Raw genomic sequence first — 8,367 nt, forward strand, 5'->3', positions numbered from 1 at the left:
GGTGGGATCGTTGCACGGTTCTTTTCTACCTTCGTGGGATCCACCTTAGTCGTTTCTTCGCAAACTGTACGAGAGTGCGTTCGTCCCGAATAACGTATAAATTTGCAATTCTTATTTTATTTCAATCTAATTCGCGCTTCGTTTAAACACAGTTAGATGACCAAATTTGACCAACTTAAGACAATATTCAAATTAGGATTCATCCGGTGAATTCATTTAAATTTACTAGCAAAAATTTAATTATGTCCCATTTCCAATAACAAAAAAAAAGTATGCCACAAATGGGCATCATGGTTATTTCTGTTTATATCAATATATCAAAAGTCAACGACATTACAGTTACTTATTTATAAGCTTGTACTAACATCATTTTTTTTTAAATACTTGATTCAAACAATTAATCATTTACTATAAATATTTTTAGTATTCTAATTACTTTACAGTTAGAATCTAAAATTTTATGTGATGACTTTCAATAAGAATTGATTTTTTTTAATATTGATTATTTAATGAATTACAATAAACATTTTTTATTTATTTTAGAATTGAAGTAAAATTCAATCATAATTTTGTACCAGAAATCTTGTATTTTTATTAGTAAAGTTATTATTTTTGAATGTTTTGATATAGTTGAATATTTATGAAACAAATCATAGTGTATTAATAGTTTGCTAAGTAAACATATAATAAATGTTGAAAGATAAGTTTGTAATAGAAAACTTTACAAATTTTACTATTTAATCGTCAATTTGTATAAAATTAAATATTTATTTTATTAACTAATGTAATTTAATTATATGTTGAGATATTGTAATTCACACCTAATGCACTGATGTAAATTAATACGTAGTCAAGGTAGATGAGAATATTTTTCAAAGATTTATCCAAAGCCAAAGTCACGAAATGTTCCTTGAGAAATTTGAATGCCAACAGGGTTTGGCGGACAATTTATATTCCACATCCGAAGGATAAAGCACAAAAAATCCAAATTATATGTAATTTTTCCGCTTATCTTTTATACTACTTTTCATTTATAACCTATAATTGATTGATTTAATAGCTCACATTAAGTTGATTTTTAATTACAAAATTAGTTAAATTTTTTTTGAAGATTTATCCATTAGAACTTTAATAAAAAAAATGTATGATGATCTCATGTTGATTAATATTGACTCAATTCAAGAATATATATTCTCACTAGATTAGAATTTGAAAAATCTAGTGAATAACCTTGGCATTCAGTTTGTTATTAAACTCAACTTTGTACAGTTGTAAATCACTAGAATTCGCACTTTTTGACCTCAATAAAAAAAAATCAGTACGCTTCTTTTTAACAAAACCAAATGTTTTGATCAAAAATGCAAATCCGTGAATAAATTTTATATTTTACATATAATTTACAGTTAACTTTAAATTTTTTTGTTAAACTTAATTATAGCAATAAACTTTGATTAATAATTGTTAGAAAATATTTGATTTGAGAACAAAATAAATTTTGTAATTAAATTTACAAATTTCATGTTTCATAAATACTAAAATTAATAGCATTTTTTTTGGTGTAAAGATGAAATTAATTATGTAATTGAATATTATATTTTAAATTTATAATAACATTTTTGTTTTTTTAAATTTTTTGTTAGAAATTATTTTTCATGATATGCATATAATTTGCAACACTTCAATGAACATGCGATGTATTGTTTTTCGTCCCATTTGCAGTTTAAAAAAGTGTCGAAAGTCAAGAAAATTACGTGAGATGATGTAAGCCTTCTTGCGTGGAATATATTCAGCAAGAGTCGAGACGTTCTTATTTAAGATACGATCAGCTCCGTCTTTTACCGTAAGGAAATTGTTATTACTTCCATTCCTTGCAATCATAATTTAACAACAACATACTTAAATTAAAATAAAATATTTCTTTACAATTTGTCCACAACATGATTTTTAATATTTGATTGATTATTTAATGTTGCATCCACATAGAGTGCGGTGTAAGGTTCACTAACTTTTATGTTACATGGTAGCAACACAATAGTTTCCATGACAACCAGTGGCGTAGCTACTTCATAGTATAAATCAGTGGTTTCCAAACTTGAAGTTACTACGCCTCCCTCAAAAGTATGTAATCATTTGGCGCCTCCCCTTTCATAAAACGAATGCGCATTACAGCAATATGGATAAGAGCACAGTAATATATCGATACTTGCTACATGCCCCAAACATTTAGCTTTCATATGCATCTTTTGGATTAATTCTATGTATTATAGTTTTCGAGAAAATCAATGAAATGTAAAAACACTGCTATTTCGAACGTTCTCATTTCAATTTTTTTTAAATATTAAAATGAAATTGTTCTTATTTTGTTTTTTTCCAGCGAACTTAGCGAACTTTTGTTAGACCCCACGTATATTCTTATCTGATCTATTTTAATTTACTTATAACAAAAAAAACATATGTTTCTAATAAATAAGTTATGATTTTGAAATTATATTGGAATTCGTATCGATTTGGGAAAGTACAATATTCATATTGGAAATGATCTAATAGAACTTTCCAAGTTATGAAACAATAGGCTTAGCAAAATGATATACAATTGTTTCCGTGTAATAGCCTCTAGGCAAAAGGTTAATTACCATCTAGAAAATGATTACCTTCACCAAAATGGGTATTTACGACTATCCGTTTTTATCTGCTCCCTGCTAACCTAAACCTCCCCCCCCTTCGACCACCCTCGACAACCTTATTTATTGACAGCGTAATAACAAAGGCTAAGTAAGGCTCGGACGAAAATGATACGATCAATTTATGTTATCTTATTACTAATTACACGGCGAAAAGGTAAACGCATCGATCCAACCGTGCTCGAGGTTTGCATTATGAGCCTGTATCTGCGACTACACACACAAGTACATGTATAAATACAAGTGTATACTTTATATGTGTCTGTAAATCTATATGTAGTGTGCGTGCAATATCTGGTTTATGGTTACAAATAAAAATAAATTTACGAGCCACTTGATGTCAAGCCGGGACCGTCCTAATCATTTTTATAAATCACAACTCCTCCAATTAATTGCTTACATAATAATAAGCCGGCGATAAATTCGGATTGCAGTAACTCAACATCACCATTCCGGAGTTTGAAGAGAGCAGATGAAAGTAATAGTAGGAATAAGAAAGAAGTTGTACATGTACACATGTGCATCGAAGCATAGAAATGACACATTTATGGGATCGATTCAAAAATTGTATTACCGAATTACAAACTTTATGGTTGACTTTAAGTTGAATGCAAATATAGAGTGACGAAAAAATTACGACATTGCTCTTGAACACTTCGTCCTGAATGGTCCAATTAAGCTGTTTATGCTTATATAACAAACGCCAATGTTGCATTCAAAATCACTATAAAAAAACTTTTTTTTACTTTCTTTAATGTTAAATTTAATAATACTAATAAAATAATATTGTTCAAATTAAGAAAATCTAATACTAGCATTAACTTTCAAACAAAATAATTAATTGAATTTCAGAATTATTTCTTTCAATTTAAAAAATATTGTATTAATCAATGGATATTATGGAGTTAAACAATTAACAATTAAATATATTGGATAGGATTTGAGATGTTAAAGTGGAAAACCGATGTAAACCGAATTATCTGTAATAGATACAAACGTACAATGCATGCATTCAATCAACGCTTAATGTACACACGCCAAGCACTGATTTACTTATTTAAACATGAAACCAGGCTAACACGATAATAAATTTAAACATGCCTGCGAAACTATCGAACAGACTACACTTATTTGTTAACCAATTGTTCTAAAATTAGCGGAGCCGGCTTGATTAAAAGCGACTCCAACCATTATATAATATTACTCACATCATGCAAACGATTCGATAATCATTTATTAACAACGTTTATTCCTGAAATGTTCACATTTATTGCAATATTCCCATTTTAACAATAAAATATTATTTGATTATCTTCACCCAAGTACCAAAAAAAAAATAACATTATGATCCATTAATTTTATCTATAATAGATTGAGTGAATTAACTTTATTCTGTTATTCCGTTTGACCCCTCGCAGATAACATTAATCGATCATTACATAATATTAACCTATTTAATCATAAATCAAAATATCCAATAACCTATCATTTCTTTTCGTATTCATTTAAGAAACAGTAAACTTTCTAAGTTAATGTTCTTCTATCCAGCTGCATTTACAGATCAATAACCACGGTATTCGATTCCAAAACAAAAATCATTTGTATAAATGCGTGTGAAAGTCAATTAACGATTTCGACCTAATCTCTACGATGAAAACATTCCAATTAAATTATTTCGGTTCACATGTTTGTTAATTTATATCTATAGCAAATTAATTAATTTGGTTTAAATATAGGCTTCGAGCATGCATAAAAGCAATTATCATTAATATAAATGCTAATTAAAGAAAGAAAGAAAAAACGACTGTGAACACACAGGAAGCGTTAGATCGTAAATCCCAGTAAGTTAAAAAACTATTGCATCACGAATCTATTTTCGAATCCAAGAAAATTTATCATCGAAATATACTAATTTAGACTCACTCGTTTCAAACACAATTTTAGCTAAAATTTATGAAACATTTCTGCAAATAATGAAGTAGGAAGAAATGTTGAGGTATTAGCGAATCAATAAACCGACGAAATTAAAATAGCAGATTCCGAAATAGATTTGGGTTTATTAATAGAACCGTGGACTCAATTCTTCGCAACTTTTTTTTTTTATTTTCAAATGTATTTTCTTCTTCAACAATTTGTACGCGAAATGCGAAATTATTAAAACAAATATTAATATCACTGATAGGACGTAACTCTAGTATAAATATTGGATCAAAAGCTTCGCCGAACAAACAGCCTTTGAGTTCGCCTCCGAATCAAATACGTTTTGCGATACATATAATGAAAGATGAAATAAACAAAAAAATAAAAATAAAATTGAACGTATATATGTAAAGTTCGTGCGCTACGTAATTTCCTTTTACCGAGAGTAAAAACAACTTTTGCAAAAAGAAACAGAGCAAACGAATATGAAATTACATATTTTTTTCAAAATTTTACAACATCGTTTGATGGTTTTCCCCCTTTTCTCATATTATGATATTACATTGATTATAAAACTAAAAAAGAGAGAATATTATATAACATTTCTATTAGATCAATTACAAATTAGCTAATAATGTTATAAGTTTGAAAAGTTAGCATAGCAACAAAAAATCAATTTCCTCGGAGCAGATTGTAAGTGTTCCATTAATCTTTAGATCTGCAAGGGTCATCCAATGAAAGAAAATTGCACGGAAATAGAACTTACGCGATATTCAGATGCAGTTCTTTAATTAATCCTTCTCCGCTTCCCCTCTTGCTTTGCTGCTGCTGCCTCCGTTATGTAACTGTCGACGCCCCGGCTGCAACAAACAAATCACTTCAGTTAGCGCTTAATCAAGGAACAACGACAATTAAAGAAAATTGCAGAAACAAAATGCATAGGCAATTCGTTATACCCATAAACACTAAATTTAAAAAATATACATATTTTTAATTAACCTATAGAATTTCAATTTCAAACATTTTGATTGTTAATAAGTAAAACTTAAATATTACAAAAAAAAGTTTCAGAACAATTAATGAATATCAACCGCGATCTTATGTTCTCAATGTTTACTCTCTGTTCATCTTAAGATCTCAATGATGAACAGATTGTGAATAAAATTATACAACAAAAATTATGTAATAGATGGCCACGATAATTTTTGTTTGACTGCCATATTTGAAATTTTGACATTCATCTGACGTAAGAGTGCATCTTTCCGATTCGAATGTCTCGAGTTTCGAATCCGTATTTCGAAATCGATGGATGTTATATGCACCGGAAGTGGTCCCACGAGAAATACACGAGGTTGGGGGTGTGTTTGGTACAATTTTCCCCCTTATTCATACACGAGCTTTAATAAAATGATGGAAGACGTAAAATATTTAAAGTGATCTATAAATATGAAACTTACATGCAAAGTGTCTTCGTGCACCGATCAAAAGCACTATTAACAAATTAAACACAGTTTTCTTTAAGAAAAAAAAAATACTTTCCTGTTATAAAAGTAACAAAAACACTGATTATTTATTTCGTAACTAAGGTTACTAAGGCAACTACTGCATCTGTCATTTTTTACACAAATCGTGAACTTATTAATCTTTCGTTAGATGGAGCTGAAACGTACAAATTACCAAACGAAGCAATTAATTTTCATTATTTAAATTTGGTAATACAAATGTTATTCATACCGAACTTGTTGTGCTTTCAAATAGATGGAGCTTTTCTCATTAACATTTTTTTTTTGTTCTTGTTATTGTTGTTCATGATTGCACGGATATTATATCTAATTACGTAATTTCGTGATTGACTCATTAAAATACAAAATATGCAAATTGTAATCATTACAAGTCAATAATAATAATCAGATTATTAGTACACTAATTACCATAATTAATCCCCGTGTCCGTGCAAACTATTCAGCAATAAATAAGGCATGCTAATAATAAAAGGATATCAATTAAATCCGTCGCTTCAATTATTAATTGCGGCGTGTTTAATTACGAATGTCCGCAAACGATAAAAAACGAGTCCCTTGAATGGAGGGAAGTTTTTCATTTTCTTTTCTGCGTGAGTCTGCGTAATAAGATTTTAGCTAATTAAACACAAACCTAATTAACGCAAATCGCATTATAAATTTACGAAAAAAAGAGAAAAGTAAACTTTTTCGAGATAATAATCAACTTTAGATGAAAATGGCGAAGCTTAAAATTATTCTTTAAAGCTTCTAATTACAACGGGATTCTATTTTAATAGACTTTAATCGCGAAATTCCGTTCATTAAATCAATTACGTTTGAGATATTTCGATTTTGATGCAAATCTAACCTAATTTTACTGAAAGAAAAAAATGTATATTTTAATGGACGGCCATGATTGTTTTTGTTTTTCATCAAAAGTCATAAACTTTGACGTTTACTTTAAAGTTGATTTATCAATATAGAATTATTGTTTAATTAACTTAAAATGAAATATAAAGTAAATTTTATTAATACCTTCTTTGAATTCTCTATTTGCAAAGTTAATGAAGACACGGATCGAAACAAGAGAAGAAGAAAAAAAAAACAATTACGAAGCGAACTTTTCTACACACACCTATATTTTATCAAGTCTTCCTTTAATTATAAGTTTTGCGAGCAGTTTAATTTTATGCGAAAGCTCCAACTTTTTCCATCTGTAATAACCCAAAGTTAAATGAAAAATAATTTCCATTCGCTTTATTCCGCATAAAAAAAAATCTCGACTAGAGTTTCTTTCATTTTCCTTTTACACAGACTAAAAACATTATTATCATTTAGCTTTTGTTCTTAATAAATTCATGCTATGTTATTTTTTTAATTATTTCTTTTTTTGTACTAATTGCAAAGATTATTACGCGTTTGGAAGGTCGAGTGAGAGAGCCTTGTTTTCCCTCCATTTAACTTCGTACACTTCTCTCTGAATTAATGTGTTGCAACTTTTCGGAAAAGTGGGTTAACAAGAATTATTTACTGTAGATTTAATCGTGGCTACATTGTGAAACGAATAATGCATTCCTTCTTTATAACAGCAAGAAACTAAGAGAGAAAAAAAAAAGTAATACACGAAACGTTCAACGCATTCCGCATCGATTTTCCTGTTTTAATTAGTAAAACAGAATCATTATATAAGGATTGCAGTTTTTTTGCTAAATAAATGAAATTTACTAAAGCAATAAATCGCTGTTACTAAAGTATTGAATTGAATGATAAAATATGCAGAAATAATGGCGATCAACGTTGGCGAAAGGAAAACAAAAATAAACGAAATACGGTAACGCGATTCGCGCAAAACGAATTTCATATAATGAATTAAATTTTGATCCAATTAAATCGTCTGCAAATTAATTATGAAATTTTAATTTGAAACCGAGGCGCGCGTATTTGCGCAGCCCCCTCCGATCATATTTAATTGAAAAACGAAATTTTCTTGCAAATTAATAACGAAAATACATTATATACATTTGATTTCCGCGCAAATATTGTATTTGTTTATTGATGATAATCGAGCGTGTTTAATTAAATCTATCGAAAATTTAATTTGCGCAAATGTTTACTTTCACATTTCTCCAATCATTATTTTTTCAATTAAAATGAAATAAAATAACTTTTTTTTCTACATATTTGCGACGTTACACATTTAGTTTCATGTAATGTGTATGTGTGTGTATGCTTATGTTAAAGTAGTCGGTTTATTAAATTTGCTC

Source organism: Nicrophorus vespilloides, unplaced genomic scaffold (genome assembly GCF_001412225.1).
Source record: "Nicrophorus vespilloides isolate i.1.1-1 unplaced genomic scaffold, Nicve_v1.0, whole genome shotgun sequence".
Lineage (NCBI taxonomy): Eukaryota > Metazoa > Arthropoda > Insecta > Coleoptera > Silphidae > Nicrophorus > Nicrophorus vespilloides.